General features: G+C 46.5%; 1 pseudogene; it reads left to right on the top strand.

Moving 5' to 3' along the window:
* The first annotated feature begins 16,232 nt into the window (after window positions 1-16,232).
* On the top strand, window positions 16,233-20,689 carry LOC136398233 (leukocyte immunoglobulin-like receptor subfamily A member 6; annotated as a pseudogene).
* Window positions 20,690-22,346: the final 1,657 nt, after the last annotated feature.

Below are 22,346 nucleotides of genomic sequence, written 5' to 3' on the forward strand. Positions count from 1 at the left end.
TGTACTGGTCACAAGATGCTTGTCTCACAGGAAGAGGCCCAGTGTCTTCTCACCTTAAAAACAGCAGGTGCTGAGAGTCTGACTTAAACCACATAAAAGAACAGACCTCAGTCCTATATGCTCACATTAACTTTTCCTAAACTAAAATATAATATAAGGATTTTAACATAGATTGTTGCCATTGGAAAGTCAAGACTGTCATTCAGATTATAATATTCACTATTCCCTGGCCAAGCTAATATATAAACATAATAATATGAAACTATTTTCAGAAGAAATACAAAACTTGTCACACACCTAATATTTATTAAGTCTAGTACCACTTGAATATTTTTTACTCTTCTAAAAAGAGAAAGCAGTTAACTGGACTGTCGATTTTGCATTTCTAGAAGTGAAGACACCTGCAAAATTTTGTTTCAGCTGAAATTGTTTCTTGTGTGTGAGTCGAAATTTAGTTTCTTTCTCCAAAGGGAGAGAGAGAGAGAGAGCTTGATATAGCTGTAATAACTAATTACAACTAAGCAGGTAGCTTAAGAAAACAGAAATTTATTTTATTGTTTCAGGCCTGGAGACCAAACAGATGATGGACAGATGAAGATAGATGATAGATAGATAATAAATAGAGAAAGAAGGACAGAGAGAAAGAGAGAGAGCAAAAACTCACGCACACATACATCAACACCAAGATGTAGATAAATGAATCCATGGGTAGATTGATTCACACATTCTTCAACATTTGCTGTCCGCAGACTACATCACATTTTCTGCAGGTGGTAAGTTTTCTTACATCAGGACTAGAGATTTATTGAGATATAATTGACATGTAACCACTGTGTAAGTGTAAGGTATACAATGTATTGATCTGATACATTAATTGCCTTGAGATTATGTTCAATCCAAGAGTCGTTGCCCTTTAACTCTAATTTAAACACCAATGCATGCCATTAACTGTAACAAAAAGAAATTAAAATTTTATAAAAACTAGAGCATGCACTAAAAAACAGATTTCATAGTTGGTATCAGTGATGCAGAATAGAACCTGTTCAAAAACCTTATGCAACAGAAAAAGAAAAAAAATTCTTTCCCAGTGTATTGATAAAAAGAGATCATAACACAGAAATGGTTGAGTGCTGTGTCTGGGCTCAGTCTGAGATGCAGACCCCATGAGCTTGTTTCCCTGCAGTTCAGAGATCCCACTCATTCAACAAGTTGAGGACCCAGCATCCATTAATGAGAGGCAGGTCTAAGGGGCTCCTGAATGTCCTCCTCTGCGGAGCCCTCTAATCTCCATCATTTATTACCAGCTCAGAGTCTGCAGAAACAGGGCCCTGGGCTGAGTTAGATCAGGAAGGCCAGGGTCAGTGTCCCCTCACCTGAAACCAGGGCTCCAGGGGGTCAGTGGAATGTGACCACAAGTAGAGTTTGGTGCTGTCTGAGCTGCAGCACCTGAAGGTGCTCCCATGGGCTGAGGTCATGGGACTCATGGAGAATTGCTCCTAGTTCGAACCAGGTCAATCACTTCGATTTAAGACTCAGGGAGGCAGGGACAGCTGACTCCTTCTTGGACAAGATGAAAGTGTCCCTAGGGCTCTGTGACTGACACAGCAGGATCACATTCTCTCCTGAAGTCACCAAGTTCCTGGCTGCACTGAGAGAGGGGTCTGCAAAGGATCCATCCTAGAGAGGAGGAAGTTGTATGGGACTAAGGGTTTTGCCTTCCTGAGCTCTGTGAGACCCCTAATGTCACCTGACCTCTCATAGCAGCTTGTGAGCAGGATGGGACCAGGGATGGACAGACAAGAACCTGACACTCAGAGGAGAGAAGGGACAGCCTGGCCCCACAGCAGGAGCAGCAGAGCTGGGAACTGACCCAGGTCTGAGTCCTGTCCCCTCCCTCCTCTGAGCTGAGCCTGAGCTGAGGGAATGCACCAGTCTGTTTCTCCAGTACAGTGTCACCATCACTGCTACCGACGGGACAGTCCTCATGATATTATGTCCTTCAGGGCTTCCCTGTGAGTCCCCTCTCACAAGAGGAAAGAGACAGACTGAGTGAGATTCTAAGATATGAGCCACAATTCTCTCCTATTACACATGGGGACACTAAGGTGCACACAAAGGAAAGGAGCCCAAATCAATGTCCCCAGAGGTTCCTGAAACCCCACATGACTCTGCCTTTCATCCGTTATAGGTGCGCCCACCACCTCTCCACAGAGACCCTCACTTGCCCCTTTGCAGCTCTGACTCCACGGGCGGGAGGACCCAATCCTCAGAGGGTTGGGGGCTGCCTTCTCCCCACTTAAACCTGCTTCTACTCCTCCGGCCTGGACCCCAATGTCCTCCACTGCCAGGACCACCCCACCTGTCACCTGCCAGCCTCAGAGCCTTGGAGCCCAGTGGTTCCACCTTCTACCATCATCTACTCAGAACTTCCGCCTCCTCTGGGAGACAGGGCTGTGCTGAGACTCTAGGGGACAATAGATCCCCTGAGACACTGAGAACCACCCTGGGGTGCTCTGGGATCCCTCTGAGCACAGAGGCCACTGTGACTAAGGAGAGCATAGATGGACCCTGTAGGGAGGAGTGGGTGCCCCCAGAAGGTTCTGGAAATGAGGATGAGAAGGAGGAGAAAATCTGGAGCTGACCTAGAGTCCTGACCTTATTCAAAGTCTTCCACCGCGTCCGTCCTATGGCTCCTCAGAAACTTTCTGCTGCTCACCTGGCACCATTTGGACCCAGAGGAGTGTGTGTGGGAAGGAAGCAATGGGGAAATCTACCTTGCAATCTACCTTGCAAATCTTCTCTGGCTGAGATCCCTGGACTCCACCTTAGCCCCGCCCCCCCAGGGGACAATGCTCTAAGCCAGTGGTTCTCAAACTTTTTTTTTTTTTGGTATTTTTCTGAAGTTGGAAACGAGGAGGCAGTCAGACAGACTCCCTCATGGTCCGGCCGGGATTCACCCAGCATGCCCACCAGGGGGCGATGCTCTGCCCATCTGGGCCATTGCTCTGTTGCAACCAGAGCCATTCTAGCGCCTGAGGCAGAGGCCACAGAGCCATCTTCAGCGCCGGCCCAACTTTGCTCCAATGGAGCCTTGGATGCAGGAGGGGAAGAGAGAGACAGAGAGGAAGGAGGGGGGGAGGGGGGGAGAAGCAGATGGGTGCTTCTCCCGTGTGACCTAGCAGGGAATCGAACCTGAAACTCCTACACGCCAGGCTGATGCTCTACCACTGAGCCAACCGGCCAGGGCCTGTTCTCAAACTTTTTGAATTCAGGGCACATTTAAAATTCTTCAAATAACTGTAGGTGCACTATATACAAATTTCTGAGAAAGATATTATAAGTCAGATATTAAAGAAAAAATATAAAGTCCAAGTGTGCTTTTATGGTAATTAAATTAAATAAATATGAAAAAATTAAATTTATGCTGACATTAAAAAACATTTTTTGAATTATGCTTTTTAGAATTCATAAAAAAAGGGGTTAAAAATAAAAAAACGACAAAAATGTTATCTTTTTATACATATAAATACATTCTTAGTAAGATTTAGCAAATTCAGCATATTCCAGTATGAATGTGTTAAGTTTTTTCATTCATGTGTTTATGAGAAACATGAGCTTGATGTGTCCTAGCAATTTCTTCAATGTTTGGGCATATATTTGAAAGGCAAACGCTCATTTCCTCATCAATACATTGAAGAATTCCTCTCTTTTTACTCTTAATTGTGTTGAGTGCAGAAAACCCCCACCATACATATCATCTTAACTTTACACCAAACAGAGGATAGAAGAAACTTGCCTCAGTCTTTCTGGGGAACATGGGGGGTGTATAAACAATCCAGTACCACAGCTTTGGTTTTGTTTTTTCTTTTCTTTTTTTTTACAAAGATAGGAAAGAGTCAGAGAGAGGGATAGACAGGGACAGACAGACAGGAACAGAGAGAGATGAGAAGCATCAATCATCAGTTTTTTGTTGTGACACCTTAGTTGTTCTTTGATTGCTTTCTCATATGTGCCTTGACTGTGGGCCTTCAGCAGACCGAGTAACCCCTTGCTTGAGCCAGTGACCTTGGGCCCAAGCTGGTGAGCTTTTGCTCAAGCCAGATGAGCCCGTGCTCAAGCTGGTGACCTCGGAGTCTCGAACCTGGTACCTCCAGGTCCCAGTCCGATGCTCTATCCACTGCACCACCACCTGGTCAGGCCCAGCACAACAGCTTAACAGTCTTTTGCAACCTAATCAGGGAGTGAGGTGCGGGGTTGGACAGACTGTCAGCTTATAGCCAATTGCCCACACCTTTGTCCCCCAAAAATCTAAACTCCAAAAACCCTATTGGTTTTTTGGTACCGAACAGGCACATACTTCTCTGAAATACCATAAGGCACACCTGCAAATCTTCTAGGGTGTACCAGTGCACCCTGGTGCACACTTTGAGAACCACTGCCCTAAACTGACTGCACTCAAAATAGACCGAGTCAAGGGCCACTCACCTGAAACCAGCAGAACCGCAGGGTCACTGGGCTGAGAGCACTCCCGTGGGTACTTTGTAAAGTAGCCATTGCATGTGAAAATCCACTGTGGCTGGGGGTCCGTCCACCTGGAATGTCCACTGTGGCATGGTGGTGAGTCTATGGCACGGGAGAGCCTGTGTTTTCCTGCCTTAGCCAGGTTGAACCTGTCAACTGCCAGCTCTGGGACGCCCTGGGGAGTCACACACATGTGTAGAGGCTATAACACTGTCCACAGACTCACATAGGGAAGCAAAACCTCCCCCTTGGCCTGCTCTCTCTCTCCCTAACACTTCCCTTTAGTAACGTCCTTGTTTTATAAATAGCACCCTCTTTCTTGCCAGAGCTTCTCTCAAAACATAAGTCATCTCTCCCTCCTCACTGCCCCTTCTCTCTTGGGCAGGACCCTGCTTCTCTCACTGAATTCTGTCTGCAAACGCTGGGTCAGAGGAAATTCAGAGTGTAATGAAAGAAGAGCTGTAACATGTGTGGACTGTCAGCCCTGAGCAGGAATTGTGCCTTTCTGGGTCTCTTTCCCTCCCTGCAGAGAGGTGACAATGACGTCTCTGCTCAGCCTTGTTGTGAGGAGGCCATGGTCCCTGAGACACACAGGGGTGCAGTCTGGCAGGTGTCTTGGGCAATGATGACACATGCAGGTGGGGACACTGTGATGACCATGGCCTCAGACACCACAGGAAAGGCTGATGAAGGCACACTCCCCAGTCACATCTCCTCCAAACACACAGAGAGGCTGGGTATTGTGTGTAAAACACGGGGTCACAGTCAAACAAATGGGAGAACTGACCGTGACAGAGAAGCAGGGAAACTCAGAGATAAATAAGAAACCAGTGGGGAGCAGGCCTGGGCATGGGTACAGAGAGTGGGCCAAAAGGCCACATCACTAATGTGTGTGCAGGTGGGGGTGACGTTAACGGGGGGGACACTGGTATCCTGATTTGAAGTCGCCATTTTACTGCACCCCCCAATTTACCAGTCCTGTTGGCATTGAATTGATGTTGACAACTTTTGGTTGGCATTGTCAGTATTATCCTGGCCTGATTAAAAAATATATATATATATATTTTTATATTTAATATTATATATATATATATATATATATATATATATAATGTTAAAATGTACTTCTTCTCTTGCTTTTCCTAGGAAAAGCTTGTGCAATTTTGGTGTATGTGCACATGTGTTTCAGAGTGTTTGGAAGAAATCACCAATGGAGCTCCCTGAACAGGACCTTGATTTTAGGGTCATTTTTGATGACAGAATCAATGTATTTAATCTGTATATAGTGTGGTGCAGTTTTGTTTATTTTTATCATGTCATGCAATATCTCTTGCTCATGTGGCTCAACCCACATGGCCGATATTGCTGGAAAAAAAAGCATGTCTTGCCTCAGGACCTTTGCACCTTCTGTTTTCTCTGCCCCCCTCCAAACTCCATGCACTCTATTTCAGTGTTTTCCAGCTGCCAGTCTGCAAACTGGTGCCAGTTCACCAGATGTTTTGTGCTGGTCCATGAGAGAGTTAACCACCCTGATGTTGTATGAACATTACAGACCCAACAATCTTAATCAAATTTGCTGATGTATGCTCAGGGTGATTGTCACATATTAGTCTGTATCATCGATGAAAATACTATTGAAGTTGTTTTAGCTCTATCTTTGGAAATTGTAGCCTCATTTAAACAACCTTTTGGGCCCTGGCTGATTGGCTCAGTGGTGTAGTGTTGGCCCAGAGTGTGAATGTCCCAGGTTCAATTCCGGTCAGAGCACACAGGAGAAGCACCCATCTGCTTCTTTACCCCTCACCCCTTGTTTCTCTCTTTTTTCCTCCCCTCCTGCAGCCATGGCTTGGGTGGAGTGAGTTGGCCCCAGACCCTGAGTATGTATGGCTCCACAACCTCCACCTCAGACGCTAAGAAGAGCTCAGAACGGAGCAATGGCCCAGATGGGCAAAGCATCACCCTTTCATGGGCATGCTGGGTGGATCTTGGTCCGGGCTCATGTGAGAGTCTGTCTCTGCTTCCTTTTCTTTCACTAAATAAAAAATAAATTAAATAAATAAGCATTTGCACTGTGCAAAGCATTTACAAATCATGTGCAATAGACAAAAATATATTTGGACAAACTTATGTAATATTGACTGTATTGTACATGTGGAATTCGGAATCAAGCACCAGTTTGAACCATTTTGTACTCTTATGCACAGTGAGATGAAACTATATTTGTTGTGTGTTTCCTTTCTGGCCAGCTAGGTTGTGCACAGGCTCTCACTTCCACTCCCTCTCTCTGTAGGTCATTTCGTCCATGCTTGCACATATGGTGTATGGACAAACTTATGTAGTGTTCAATGTATAGTACATGTGGCGTTCAGAAACCAAGTACCAGTTTGCACCATGATGCACTACCACACAAAGCACGATAAAACTTTATCTGTTGTCATTTTCATGCTTGGGCAAATAGTTGTGCATACATTCACAATATGGACACTCAGAGCGCATCCATACTGTTTGCAAATAAATGATGGTGCTTATTGTCATTGTGCTATAAATTTTAAAACCTACAAAATGGAAAGAAAAAACAACTAAACATCTTAACATTCTTCAAAAGTGAAAATACTTGTCAAAAATAAAAAAGTGATGATACCAAAAGTAAACAAAGTACTAGTGCTTTAAGCTTAAAAGAACCAGTGGGAAAAAATGTGTTGATAATTTGGAAAGCACAAAAGAAGCCAAAAGAAAAAAAGAAACGTTGTTAGGCAGTACAATAAGGAGTATTTAAAACTTGGTTTCGCTGAGCATCTGGCAGTGAATTACTGCCATGATCCTCATGTGTAATATGTTCTGAAATTCTGTCAAATAATGCAATAAAATCTTCCAAACATACTCATTATTTGCACTTCTATTTTTTTTAAGTGAGAGGAGAAGAGATAGTGAGACAGATTCCTGCATATATCTTGACCAACCGGGATCCACCCATCAACATCTGTCTGGGGCTGATGCTCAAATCAACCAAGCTATCTTTAGTGCCTGGGGCCAGCCATTCCAACCAATAGAGCCATTTGCTGCAGGAGGAGAAAAGAGAGAGAAAGGGGAGAGGGAGGGGGAGAGAACAGATAGTTGCTTCTCTTATGTGACCTGACAGGGAATCAAACTTGGGATTTCCATACACCAGGCTAACACTCTATTCACTGAGAAAACCAGCCAGGGCCATAATTAGCATTCAAAGCATAGCAGTCTTATTGAAAAGCCAGTGAAAAAGATTATACAACCAAATGAAAAAGTCAGAAAATTGAAATGAAGACAATAGTTATGATGCAGAAGAACTTCACAAAGGATCAAGGTTCTGTCTCACTTATTTTCACTAAGTAGAACAATCCCCACTCTACATAAATATTTTTATTTATGAAAATTGTATTTTAATTCAACGTCACTTAAGAAAAAATTCTGAAATAAGAAAACATTAAAATATTTATACCAGAAAGGTGGCATTGGGGTACACAATATTTCAAAGCAAGAAATTGCAGGAGCAAACAGAACTTATGCAGGGGAACATAATTAGATGCCATGAGTCTGATGGGAGAACATGATGGTCCTGGCCGAGAAAAGTCATGGCAGATTAGCCATGAAGGTGCTGGGAGAGGAGTTGAGTAGGTGGAATCTGGATGGACTCAGAAGTAGACTCAATAGGTAAGATCCTGCAGAATGTAGGTCTCATATTTCTCAGCTGGGGGGACGTTGGGCAGATTTGTCTCTGCAGTCCCTGCAGCACCAGGTGGAAACTCATACTTGGCTGTCAGAGGAAGTAAGAGCTGGGCAGGGAGCCCAGTGTGGGAGAATGGTAGAGTCCTTCAAAGACAAAAGATTGAGTCAGATTTGAGGGCTCTACCAACAGCTCTTCTAGTTTTAGTGACTAAATTTTCTCAGCTGGAACATTAGGCTTATAATTCTCTCTGTATGACTTCACTGAGGATAAGACGGGTTCAGTAACGTGAAAGTTTCATAATATCAGAAGGGCCCAGGGACAGAGAAGGTGCTGGTTATGTGATATATCAATATGATTCTCTTTCTTGTCTCAACCAGAACCCTTGTTCATTTGGGGGAGGGATATCAACATTCTTCAGAGTAAGTTCAACACTGACAACCTTGGAATAGAGACATGACCTATTCCAGCCTCAGGCCCATCCATCTCAGTTCTGAGCATGTGCAGCTGTGGTGAGGTGAGGAGGGACCAGAGGAATGGGTAGTCAGGCGTGTTTGACACAGGGGGATCCTTGTATGAAATGCATAATGTCTCATCTAGGGGCTAGCAGGGAAAAAGTACATTGGACCCTAGTAGACCTAGGATCACACCTCTGCTTGTCTATACTGCCTCTTTGACTGGGACCACTGTTATCATTTCTCATTCAATTTTTTCTTTTGACATATTGGAACATGAAGAAAGTAGATGATCAGGTTTAAGGATTTTGAAACAGTTCAACAGAAGGTAAGTCATGTATCCAGTGCCTATTGGCAACAACAGGGAACCAGTAAGTGTAAGTCCTTTAATTTGCTTATTGACAGGGCTCTTCATCCTCAAGAAAACTCCAGCAAGCTGTACATTCTCACTGGACTCTCCATAGCCTTCCTCTCCACTGTCATTTTCATTGTTACTCTTGTTTGTTACTCGTGTTCTATCAAAAATCATAAGTCTTAAGGAGGACAGTGTCCCCTAAGTGGGGAGGGGATGTGTGATTGGAGCCTTTATGTCCCCATGTACCTTGTGAGGATGTGGAAGAGTCCTCCCAAGAGATGTGACTCGCTCTTCCACTCACAGGTGCTGCTTTTATGGAACAAGAGTTCAAGGAAGGCCGCATGATGGAGGGCAAGGTGAGTTCTCCTGGCCCAAACCCTCTGCACATCTTCAGTTCCCACATGTGTCTCATGATTCTGCTTCAGCCCATTGTTCTCATCTTTCTTCTCTCAGGACCCTGCAGGGGAAGACACACAGGATGTGATATATGCCCAGTTGAACCTCTGGGCTCTCCCACAGAGAGAATCTACTCTTCTTTCTCTGAGTCTTAAGTACCTTTACTCTGAACCCAGTATCCACATGGAACTCAAGTAAACCAGCTTATGCTGAGGACAGACCTGGCCCCGGAATTCTGAGAATGCAGAATTTAGACAAGCAAGGACCTGGATCTCTTGGTGGGGAGAGAGGCTCTGAGATCACTCAACCTCTTTCTCGAACTCGGCTGACATCTATAGGTGACAACAATACTCTATATTAGAACTATTTAACTATCCCACTGTTCCCAGAGAAGTTGTGTCCTCACCTGTACACTCTGTACATCTGATCATTATTATCTTTTCTCTCTTTTTAAAAAATGTATTTAGAAAATTAAATGTAATGGGATGACATTGATCAATAAGGCATTATTATCCGTTCTTTATAAAATTGTACTAAAGGAAATGTTAGAAAGCCTGATGTCTGTATTCTCCTAGTTAATTCTTCTAATTTTTCAATAACATTTACAAGAGAAAATATATTTTATATCTCTGGGTTCCAGTATGGCAGCACTATAAATTTATGGCTACTTAAACTAAAATCAGAATTGATCAAATAATAGTTAACATATTTCTATTTAGTTTTTGAATGTCACCCAATTAAATTGAATTTCTAAAAAAAATTCTTAAACTTTTTAAATGTGATTTTTACTCTTTTAATTGAATTTATGGAAGTGACACTGGTTAACATAATTATACAGGTTTCTGCTGTCGAATTCTACAACAGGCTGACAGCTGGGAGTGGTGGTGGGGCTGTTGGGTGAGGGAAGTAGAGAGATAGAGCAAGAAAGGACCAAGAAGAAAGAAAACCCATCATGCAGTGAGACAACTGTGTGGTAATTGAGGGGGTGGGGGAAGGAGGGTGCAGAGGGATAAATGGTGGTAGTGAAAGACTGGGTGGGGTGAACATACCATATGATGCACAGAAATTTATTTTTTATTTATATATTTGGGACAGTCTTTCATTGGTCATATTAGTTTTATTAGCCTAGGCAGGAATCTTGATATTCACGGGAAGAGTACAAATGGAATGGAACATTCTATTTATTAAAACCTGGAAAGCCTGCTTCAATAAACAGTTTTAACATCCTAGTTAATTTGCTAAAAGGCTAAAGCATTTATTGGCCTGACAGCATGTTTTGGGAATCTATTGTGTCCTCCAAGTCCACTGTGCCTCAGCCCTCTGGGCTCAAGATTTGGGAGGAATCCTCCGAAAGGTAGTGCCGACCACATGCTGTGGAGGGCAGGTGTTACTGTGGCTGCACTTTAAGCATGTGCAGTGGAAGCCAGAACAGTCAAAACTTATTCTTCTCTTCGGACGAGTCATATTCCATTGTGTACATGTACCACACCTTGTTATCCATTTGGCCATTGATGAACACCGTGGTTGCTTCCATTTATTTGTTATTGTAAATAATTTTTCAGTGAACATAGGAATGAGTATGTTATTTTGAATTAGTGTTTTCATTCTTTAAATTAAATACTCAGATTAAATAAATGTATAAACTCAATTCCCCAGCTACACTAGTCAAACTCAGGTGCTCAGAAGCGACATGTCACTGTTGATTGCCATGAACCACAGAGCACTTGCATGACATTTTCATCTTGGCAGAACATAAGAGCTGTTCTAGATCAATGATGCCAAAAACGAAAGAGTTCTCATTCCCATGGATCTTGGTCTCATGCAGGAATTTTACAAGAAATGGTCATATTTAACATTAATTATGAGATGACTTGTCTAGTGAAATGAGAGTAACAAGCTGAATTGCCCCAAGGAATGTGTTATCACTTCCTAAATTCTTTTAAAAAAATTCTTCCATATATAGTTACACACAAACCCTGAGACCCTCACCTCCTGCGTGTATATTCTGTCGGTACCACTGTCCTCTGGAGAGAAACCAGACATCCGTTCTTAGCACACAGTAAAACCGGGGACGTTGGTTCTGTTGACCTCTCCATCTTACCCTCTACTCTTTTACTTTCTAATTGAATCACTATCTGTGCAAACAACGCACAAACTGCCACACACAATAAACTGACTTGGCTCTTGGAATTGGAATTTGTTATTCCTCCAACACACCCATTTCTAGCTTTCTTGAGCATTCCAGCATGAGAGCCACTTTGATACCAGCGTCACTGTCTCACAGCCGTAGTTACTCTGCTCCCCAAGGGTTTGTGCACCCTGCCCACATGCCCAATGTGCCGACTTACAATTGATGGCTTTGCACCGGCCCATTGTGCCTGGACCATGAACTGTGTGAAGCAGGAGAATGATAACTCTGGGACCCTGTGTTTCAGGGGCTTCTCAATCTGTGACCCCTTCTGGTAGGTCCACTCTGGGGTGTGTGGGATCCAGGCGAGAACAAATGCTCATGGTCATGGTGCCTCCAGCATGCTCCAGCCACAGAGACACACGAAGCATTTCCCTCTCTGAAAAGTGTTTCTCTCCCAACCTGCCAATCAAAATCTCAAGGTCTTTGAAGTGACCAGCTCCCAACAGGGCAGTGGCTTGTCCATTGAGCAGAACTTCTTAAAACACCTGGAAATAGAATTATGTGCATGGGTTGACACTGATCAAATTTCTGGGTCCATGTTTTCTCACCAGGGCCAGGACCCCAGCTAACTCTCCTGGCAGTGGGACACCAGAGTATTTGCTGTCCCCAAGTTCTCTCCTTCCTGGGGAGTTATTGTGCTCTGAGCTTTGCTGAATCCCTGCATTGATCACCTTGACTCCCACACAGGCTGCTACCAAGGAACAAAATTACTATCCATGCAGAGCATAAACCCTGAGGGAGCAATTAGTGAGCAGTGCAAACTCTCCTATTTCCCTGGAATGTGGGTAAGGGCTCACGGTCCACTGTGCCAAAATACAAAACAGACGTGTTCACTGAAGACATTTAATAGAAAGAACAAGCTGCAAATATGGAGCACAGTCTGGAAGCCCATATTTAGGCAAAGCAGTGTTATTTTTTATAATTTGAAGTCAGTCTCCCTGGTCCAGTTAACTTCAGACTCACCTTTCAGCTGTAGAAGGGACTTGGAGCAAAGAGGAAGTTCTGAGAGACACCACCCAGACAAGGTTTATGAGATGCCCCAAGATCTGGACGACAAAACCCTGTTAAAACTGTCCATGTGGATCTGAACAAGCTGACAAGAGCATTTTATTATCATGTATCCAGATAGTGTGGCTTGTCCCCCACTCAGCAATGCTAAGTCATGACTGCTGCTTGACATTCTTTCATTCAATTTCATCATTTTGTTAGTTTATGAGCCTATTTTCTAGAAAAATATTTGAGACCCATAACTGTATTTAGAAGCTAATAGCAATTTTAACCTTCCTTTTTCCATTCTCTGTCTTAAGAGAGTATTTTAACAAACCAGCAATTGCATCTTATGCAGGAGTGACACAGCCCGTAGTTGGGGCCTGTCCAGAGCCCTGAGCTCACTCCTGAGCACGTCCTGACCTGGAAACGCATTGCTGTCGGGCTGAGGTGCCTCACAGGGCACCTGTGAAACATGAGAAACATGAGAAAACATGAGAAAAGTGCACCCAGTTCTGGGGCTTGAGTAATCTTATTATCAAAGGGCTGTGGAAAGTTACTGTAAATGAGAGCGTGCATGTAAATTCTTTGTCTCTGATGAGTGACCTTTTCAGAAACTGCATTGTTCTTTATAAGGACACAACAATTTATTCTTGTGTGTTCATACAGGAAAGGCCACAGAGAGAGCTCTCCACAAACACCTCTATTTTTATTCTGAAGTTAAAACCACAGGAAAAAAAAACTTGTTTTGGGTCTGGAAGTGTGTGTGAGTGTGTGTGTGTGAGTGTGTGTCTGTCTCTGTGTGCCTGGATGTATGAGGAAGGCAGAGGGTGAGTCTGGGGACAGTCTAGGGGATGGTCATGGGAGACCATGGCTCTCTGTCCCTGTGAGCACGCTGCTGGGGAGACCCTGAGTCACTGCTTTAGGAACAGAAGCCTGCAAACCTGCCGTTGCTGTGACACAGTGTCAACTTCTCGGCCCCAGGTCCCGCCATCCTGGGCCGCACGGGTGTGTTGGACTTCGAATGCACCCTCCAGTGCCTTTAGACATGGTGGTGATTAGAGTAGAGATCAGGGGGCTCTGATTCCTCCTCAGCCTGGTCCACACAGGAACCCCCTGCAGGTTTATTTATTCAAAGGACAGGCTGGTCCTGGAATGTGTGGGATGTCCTACAGAGAGACATTTCCCCTTCTCTTACCTGCCTCTTATCTGCCCCCAGATTTCTGATACTGGAACCCCGGCAGGTGTCTGGCAGGCTGCAAACACATTGGAAGGCGTGAGCTTAAATCAGTTTTCAAAATACTAAGTGGGCAACACATACATTTAGGTCTAAGAGCTACATGCCAGCATTTGTAGGCAAAAGAGAGAAAAATGTAAGACAGAGATGCAGTTCACTGTGTCCCATAGACTCTCCCAACTGGTCCAGCACCACAGATAAAAAACTCCATGATCTCCCCACTGCACTGCAGGGGTCTCTGTCATGATTCAGGTGACTGTATACGAGGGTCTGAGTCCGAATGTTTTCTTCACTAGATAAGTAATTTCTGCTTTTCAATTTCTCACAGCTCCCAAATCTCTACCTGGTTGGAATGACAGGTTTACTGCCTCCATATCTCAGTCAAGGTAAATTCTCATCACATTTGTGGGGGCGAGTGGCATCACAGTGTGGCAAATGACAGTAGTGAGATCAAAAGCAGAATAGTCTGTTGAGTGACCTCCCACTATTCAGTATATGTTGGTGCCACAATTTGATATCTAACCAGCATGTGTGCGTGTGTGTTTGTGTGTGTGATTGCCTTTGATCAAGACTTTTGTGGATGTCACTGTTGCCTGAATCCTGAAGAGTCCCCACAGCGTGAAGAAGAGGGTGACACCAGCGTCAAGACTGCTCTGAAGAGAAATAATGCAAATAATTTACCCCAAGGAGAGGAAGGTCGTGGAGGAGGAGGAGGAGGAGGAGGAGGAGGAGGAGCAGGAGGAGGAAGAGGAGGAGAGAAACCCTGCTGCTCACAGACACAGAAACAGAAAGCCAAGTGGAAACTGTGAGTAGAACCTGCATTCCAGGGCCAGGAGGAACAGCTGGGCTCTCCTGTGGGGGCAGAGTGTATGACACAGTCCTCCCCCAACCTCATTCCTCCCCCCTCTTCTTGGTTCACTGTCTTTGAGGGGGGGCTTGATGACTCCAGTCAATGGAAGCAGGGAGGGATGGTCATCTCCATGTCAGTCTTTCCAGCTAACATTTGGAATCTGTCCATGTTGCTCAAAATCCTTCCATGGTCCTCATGGTCCTAAAGGTAAATTCCAGACTCTTTTTTCTAAACTAAAGACTGTTCACGATCACCCAGATGTGACCCTCCAACCTCAGCCCTCATGTCTGTTTTCTCTATTTCACTGGAGCAGTCACCCTGTGAACACAGACACACACACACATATACACTCTTGCACACATCACCCACACACTACCCCACACACACTCCATCTGCTGTAGACCATTTCCTTGCTCTCCATATCTGCTCCCACAGAGCTCTGTACAACTAGCAAATTCCTGCCTAAGCCCCCAGCTGACAGCACAGGACTAGAACCAACACTGAGATCCCTTCTTCTCATTTCTCTTCTCTACATGTGTCTGTGACTGCTGAGGGCTATGCAGGATTGCGTGATGTGTATACGTGAGCATTCATGTGACAATGCTGGAAACACAAAAATTAGAATTCAATTATACCTGATACTATATTTTATTGACATGGGTCGCATTTCTCTAGTTCAATTGTAACACATGGCACATGTGATCTTCATCATTAAGTCTGACCCTAACAGTTCATTCCTACACATTCCTTTTGTCTTGTAGATGTAATCCAACATCCTTGCATGGTGGAGAGCACGCCTGTGACCCGCCACAACCTAACCCACTCCTGCTCCTGTCAAAAGAGCCTCTATGTTCTAGGATTCTCTAGAATGTTCTTCCTTCTCAAGAAGTCTCACTCTCACTCTTTAGAAGTTTGCCTCTTCAAACAGCCATTCCCTCCTCCATGTCTAGTGATGGTCCCAATTGTTCTCATATTTTCTCTCATTTCTCTTTTCTCAGTAAAGTAATTGCAACAATAGCTTTAGAAGTCCCATATTCAACTAAGAAAAGTTCTCAAAACACAGGAAATGGGTCTCTTGGGTCAGAGTTGTATTTCTGGTTCTGGCACAAGTACTCGGCAGAGAGTAGGTGATCAGTAATTATTTGTTTGTGGATGCAAAGACCAGAAATAAATTTAGTTTGTGGGAGGCTGAGAAAATAATTAATAAGTCAATTTAGTGCCAGTCACAGTTAGGGGTCAGCTCAGCACAAGAATTTGGGTCCTGTCTCCTCTGAGAAGGAGATCAGACCAGGCAGAGTGCTGGGATCAGAGGAGACCCAAGGTCTGGGCTGAGTGTCCCCACAGATCCTGGACCCTGCCTGAACTTACATCATGGAAAAACCAAAGCCAGGCACATGGGGGGAGGGTGTCCCCTTGCTGTGTGCCCACAGCTGTGGGAACTTGGAAGTACAGCAGCCCCTGACTCACCACATCCTGTGCGTCTCTGTCCTTCAGGCCCAGGGGCTCCTCCATCTGCAGAGCGGGAGCACTCCGAGCAGACACCATGCTGTCCCTCCTCTCCGCTCTTCTCTGCCTCGGTCAGCTGTGGACACGGGGAGGGGGTTAACAGGAGGAGATGAGGTGGCTACACCCTCTTGTTCATGGGGAACCTCAGGACTCAGTCAGTCCCAAGTGGACAGGGTCCTAATGAGAAGGGAATCAGCTCAGACGTCCAGGTGCAAGTCTCTGACAGGGACTCTCTTCCAGGGCTGAGTCTGGGCCAGAGGACCCGCGTGCAGACAGATGAGTCCTCCCCAGGCTCCAAGTCCAACCTGTTACTTCACCCCCTGGGGCTCAGGAGGGAGCACAGATCCTGGCATGAGGTGATAGAACAGGAGGGTGTTGGGCTGAGCTGGGAATGAGGGAGGGAGGGTCTTTGTAATGCAATCTCTGGTTTCCTTCCAGGGACCCTCCCCAAACCCACCATCTGGGCTGAGCCAGGCTCTGTCATCCCCTGGGGGACTTCTGTGACAATCAGGTGTCAGGGGATCCTGGAGTCCCAGGAGTTCCATCTGTACAGAAAAGAAAAACATGTCCTTTGGAACTCACAGTCCCCATGGAAGCTTATGAGAAAGGGTGCTTTCTCCATCACACACATGACAGAGCATGACGCAGGGAGATATCACTGTAACTATCTCAGCCCCACTGGCTGGTCTGAGCTCAGTGACCCCCTGGAGCTGGTGGTGACAGGTGAGAGGACACTCAGGGTGCCAGCTTCAGGCTCTGCCCTCAGGAAGGGGGTCTGCTCTCAGTGGGTCTCCCCTCTCACAGCCTAGCCCTGCGGGATGTGAGGGAGGGGTGAGCCCATCTAACATGCTGTCTCCTCCCCTCCTAGGATCCTACAGAAAACCCAGCCTCTCAGCCCTGCCCAGCCCTGTGGTGACCTCAGGAGGGAACGTGACCCTCCAGTGTGGCTCAGTACAGGCATTTGACATGTTCACTCTGACTAAGGAAGGAGATCACAGGCTCTCCTGGACCCTGGACTCACAGTCACACTTCAGGGGGACATACCGGGCCCTGTTCCCTGTGGGCCTCGTGACCCCCTGCCACAGGTGGGTGTTCAGATGCTACGGCTGTCACAGGGACAGACCCCAGGTGTGGTCACAGCCCAGTGATGCCCTGGAGCTCCTGGTCTCAGGTGAGATTCACTCTTTATCCATGGACTCATTACCATAAAGGGAACCCCACAGAGAGGGTGGGGAGGGGAGCACAGGGGCTACTGGCCAGAGACACAGAGAGAGACAGTGAGACCTGGGCCAGGACAGGAGAAGACATTGTATGGGAGGGGCAGCCCCTGTAACTCATGTCTGGTCTCCCCAGGTGTGTCTCAGAAGCCCTCCCTCCTGACCCAGCAGGGCCCCATCGTGGTCTCTGGACAGAGCCTGACCCTCCAGTGTCTCTCTGATGTCGGCTATGACAGATTCCTTCTGTTTAAAGAGGGAGGACTTGACCTCCCCCAGAGCCTTGTCCTGCAGCCCCAGGGGGGCCGGTACAGATGCTACGGTGAACACAACCTCTCCTCTGAGCTGTCGGCCCCCAGTGATCCCATGGACATCCTGGTGACAGGTGAGGGGCCTGTGGGTCCGTCAGGGACCCAGACTTTGCACAGGCCCTGCTGGGGGATCTCAGGTGGTGATGGGTAGAGTGAACGTGCAGGGTCCCAGGTAGGGAGACAGAGAGACAGGGAATGGGAGGGGAGGGGAGAGTCAGAGAAACAGAGACAGACAGGAGGAGGGTCCTCAGAGAGAGGGCTGCTGACTCTCAGATCAGAACAAGGTGGTGGGCAGCCCTCACCCACCTCCCTCTCTCTAGGACGGCTCCCTGACAGACCCTCCCTCTCGGTGCAGCCGGGCCCCACAGTGGCCTCAGGAGAGAACGTGACCCTGTTGTGTCAGTCACAGAGCCCGACAGACACTTTCCTTCTGTCCAAGGAGGGGACAGCCGATCCCCCCCTGCGTCTTAGATAAGAGCTCTGAGCTCAGCAGTACCAGGCAGAGTTCTCCATGAGTCCTGTGACCTCAGCCCATGGGGGGACCTACAGGTGCTACAGCTCAGACAGCACCACCCCCTACCTGCTGTCACAGCCCAGTGAGCCCCTGGAGCTCCTGGTCTCAGGTGAGGGGACACTGACCCTGTCCTTTCTGAGCTCAGTCTAAGGGCCTTGTACCCAGAAAAGGTTCATCTGGAATGGCAGAGAGGGGAATTTAGTGGTGGTCACCCAGGGAGTCTCTACCCCTTAGAGGCCCTGTCACCCCTCTCCACTTGTTTCCCATCACCTGGGTCCAGAATGGGTCAGACAGGCAGCAGGAGGGTCCTGGGGTGGCCACAGCCCAGATGTCAGAGAGAGTCTGAGTGGGAGGGTGAGTCAACTTCTCACTTTCTTCATCATTCTCATGACCCTCAAGGGACCCAGGCCCCACCCACAGGGCCCATCTCCACAGCTGGTGAGTCACTGAGAACTCCGCTCAGAGGGAGCACAGACCACCCAGGGCAGTTGGGAGGGTCTATCAGGGGATCCAGTGTCCCCCACACACTCAAGGATGGGCTGTGTCCCAAGGTTCTGGGAGGCAGGCAGAGATACTGAGATCCACAGGTTCCCTGTGCTCTGAAAGAGGTAGGTGACAGGTGGGTGGTCCCAACCTAGAGAAAATTTGGAACCCTTTCTAATGGAGGGGAAACCAGGCTTAAGTCAAAGGATGGCAGCCCTCACTCCTCAATCCCCCAACCCTGATTCCCAGGAGGTTCTGAGAATTCGCATGTCACCCTCTCAGAGTCAGGCCTGCAGAGTAGTAAATGCCATTCTCTGTGGGATGTGCTGGCTGTGTCCATGGGGTCAGGGGCTGAGTCTTGTGGGGTCCATGCACCTATGGAGATGCTGACATGAACACACCTTCCCCTGTGTGTCCTCAGTGTCCCCAAGTGTAAAAGGAGAGAATCGTGGCCCAGAGCTCAGATTTCCTTTCAGTTCTGCCTCTGAGCTCCTGGGAGAGGGAGCCTCACAGGGAAGCCCCCAGGGTGTGATGTTATGGAGAGTGTCCCTCTGTAGCAGTGCTGGTGACATTGTGCCAGGAGTGACAAACAGGACACGGGTCTGGGGCATCCAGGTCCTGCCCCTCAGCTCAGACTCAGCTCAGAGGAGAGAGGGGACAGGAGTCAGACCTGGGTCAGTTCCTGGCTCTGCTGCTCCTGCTGTGGGGCCAGGCTGTCCCTTCTCTCCTCTGAGTGTCAGGTTCCTGTCTGTTCATCCCTGGTCCCATCCTGCTCACAGGCTGATGTGAGGTCAGGTGACATAGAGGTCTCCAGCAGAGCCCGACCTCCCACCCTCTGGGACGGCTCCCTGGCTGACCCAACCCTCTCTGCAACCAGACACTTAGTGACTTCAGAAAAGAATGTGACCCTGCTGTGTCACTCACACACCTAAGGATCACTTTTATTCTAATCAAGATAAATTCAGCTCACACCCTCCTACTGTTTATTAAATCACACTACTATGTGGGACCAGCTAGACCCAGTTCTCCATGAGTTCTGTGAATGTGAACTCAGCACGGGGTGCGGGGTAGGGGCCTACAGGTACGACAGCTCACACAGCACCAACCTCTCTGCCCTGTCACAACTCAGTGACCCCGAGACACCACCTGATCTCAGGTGAGGTTATTGTGACCCTGCTTTTCCTGAGCTCACTCAGCTTGAGGCCCTGTCTCTGCAGAGTCTGAGGCAATGATAAATGAAGAAGTTCAGGGGCCCCACAGGGACAACATTCACCCCTTCTCCATGGCCCCTGGTCAGTCAGCTGCTGAGTAAGCGGGGTCTCTGAACTCTGAAGGAGCGAGTTTACGGTGTCTGCTCTCAGACTGAACACTGAGCACAGCAGTCAAGCATCCCTGTGTCGTGACCATGTTTATCACTGTTCCTGAACTCTGGGCACAGGTCCCTCTGGTCCACAGTGAGTCCGTGCAGGGTCAGCATCAGAGGAGACTGAGAGGATCCAATGAGGAGACCAGGGAGCCTGGCAGAGGGGAGACAGTGTCATAGAGGACTGTGCAGAAGTTATGACCTGAGAAGAGGGGCATCTGAGAACACAGAACCAGGGGGAGATTGTGAGTTTGTAAGTCCTCACACCCTCCCTCATTTCATGGCTCTCAGAGCACCTGAGACCATTAGCCCATCACAAAGCAAGTCAGACCTCAAGAGTGGTGAGAAGGAGAAGTCCTCAGTTATGGGACTGGGCTCACAGGGTCATGTCCTGTGACGGGAAAGTAGGAGTCCTGGGTGGACATCCAGGGCCCTGGGGTGACTTTGGCCTGCCCTGACCTCTGTGATCTCTTTGTCCACTTCCAAGACTACACTGTGGTTAACCTCATTCACATGGGTGTGGCTGGACTGATCCTGGTGGCCTTCAGGATGCTGCTATTTCAGGTTCAAAACAGCGAGAGAGGGACCCATGATGCAGTCAGGACATGAGCACAGGGGGCACAATGCAGTTTTAGAGAAGTGGAGCCTTGGAGCCCATGTGATGACCCAGGAGATGGTGGGAGAAAGTCTGGACCATGTTCTGGAGAAAGTGTTTTCTGAGACTGCAGTGGAGTAAACAGGGTTTGGGTGCAGGAAATGTCTGTGTGCTCCCTGTACAGGACTCTTCCTCCATTAAATATGTATGTTCTCTCTGTATCTAAGGTTGACTGTCTGTAACAATCCTCCATCATTCCACATGCTTGTGACATGAGGGTCCATTGCACATGGCTGGTTTGGGTCCACACACCTAATACCTCAAGGTCTCTTGCAACTTTTATTCTAGAAATATTCTTTATTTCTAATCACCAAATTCCTAGAAGGACAGAACAGTATCTTTGACTTTTTAATTCATTAACTGCATAATTGGGACAAAGTCATATCTGAGCCTGGAAGAAATGAACCCAATATGATTTCCCCCACCCTCTCAGGGACCCACCATCTTTCTGTCTTCCTCAGGTGTCACCTGCACCATTTCCCCAGATGTCATCACTGATGCTGTAGGGACAGCTTCATGGAGTGATACCTCTAAAGGCAATAATTTTTTTAAATGATTTGATTTGTTAAATTTTTTAGAGTCTGAATAAACATATAATCAAATGCTATTCAACCATGAGAAGGAAGGAAGTAATCTTGCCATTTTGGACAACGTAAATGGACATTGAAGGCAAGTTTTTTTATATGTGAGATACATCACACAGAGAAAAATAAATACGGAATGATCTCATGTCTATGTGGAAACTATAAAAGCCGAACTTGTAGAAAAAGGGAGTGGAATAGGGGTTACTGTGCGGAGTGCGGGGAAAGGAGAGATGTTGGTCAAAGAGGGATAAACTTCCAGGTTCGAGGTTAGCAAGTACTGAAGGTCTGATGAATAGCATGGTGATCGCTCTTGACAATACTGTGTTATATATGTGAAAATTACAAGGAGACTGTAAGTTAAAAATACTCCAACACTTTTATTACCTGTCTTGTTGATAGTAGCCAAGCTAACTGTTTGGAACTATATCTCATTGTAGTTTTGATTTGCATTTCTCTAGTAACTAGTGAAGATGAGAATCTTTTCATATATCTGTTGGCCATTTGTATGTCCTCTTGGAAGAAGAATCTGTTCAGGTCCTCTCCCTTTTTTGTTTTGGACTTTTCCCTTATTTTTATTGGATTGTTCTCTTGTTCTTTGCTGAACTTTTTGAATTCTTTATATATTTTGGATATTAATCCTTTATCAGAGCTGATGTTCGCAAATGTTATCTCCCATTTATTTGGCTTCCTATTTGTTTTGTTATCAGTTTATTTTTCTGAGCAAAAGCTTTTTAGTTTGATATAGTCCCGTTCATTTATTTTTAACCTTATTTCCCTTGCTTCTGCAGTCAAATTCATAAATTGTTCTCTATGGCCAAGGTTCATGAAGAAAGAATAGTGGTTCCTCAAAACACCAATAATGTAACTACCGTATGACCCATCAGTCCCTCTGCTGGGCATCCAAAACTCAAAATCATTGGTACTTAAAGACACATGCATACCTATGTTCATCGCAGCATTGTTCACTGTGGCCAAGACATGGAAACAATTAAAGTGTCCCTAATTAGAGGATTGGGTAAAGAAGATG

The sequence above is a fragment of the Saccopteryx leptura genome, chromosome 3 (genome assembly GCF_036850995.1).
Source record: "Saccopteryx leptura isolate mSacLep1 chromosome 3, mSacLep1_pri_phased_curated, whole genome shotgun sequence".
NCBI lineage: Eukaryota > Metazoa > Chordata > Mammalia > Chiroptera > Emballonuridae > Saccopteryx > Saccopteryx leptura.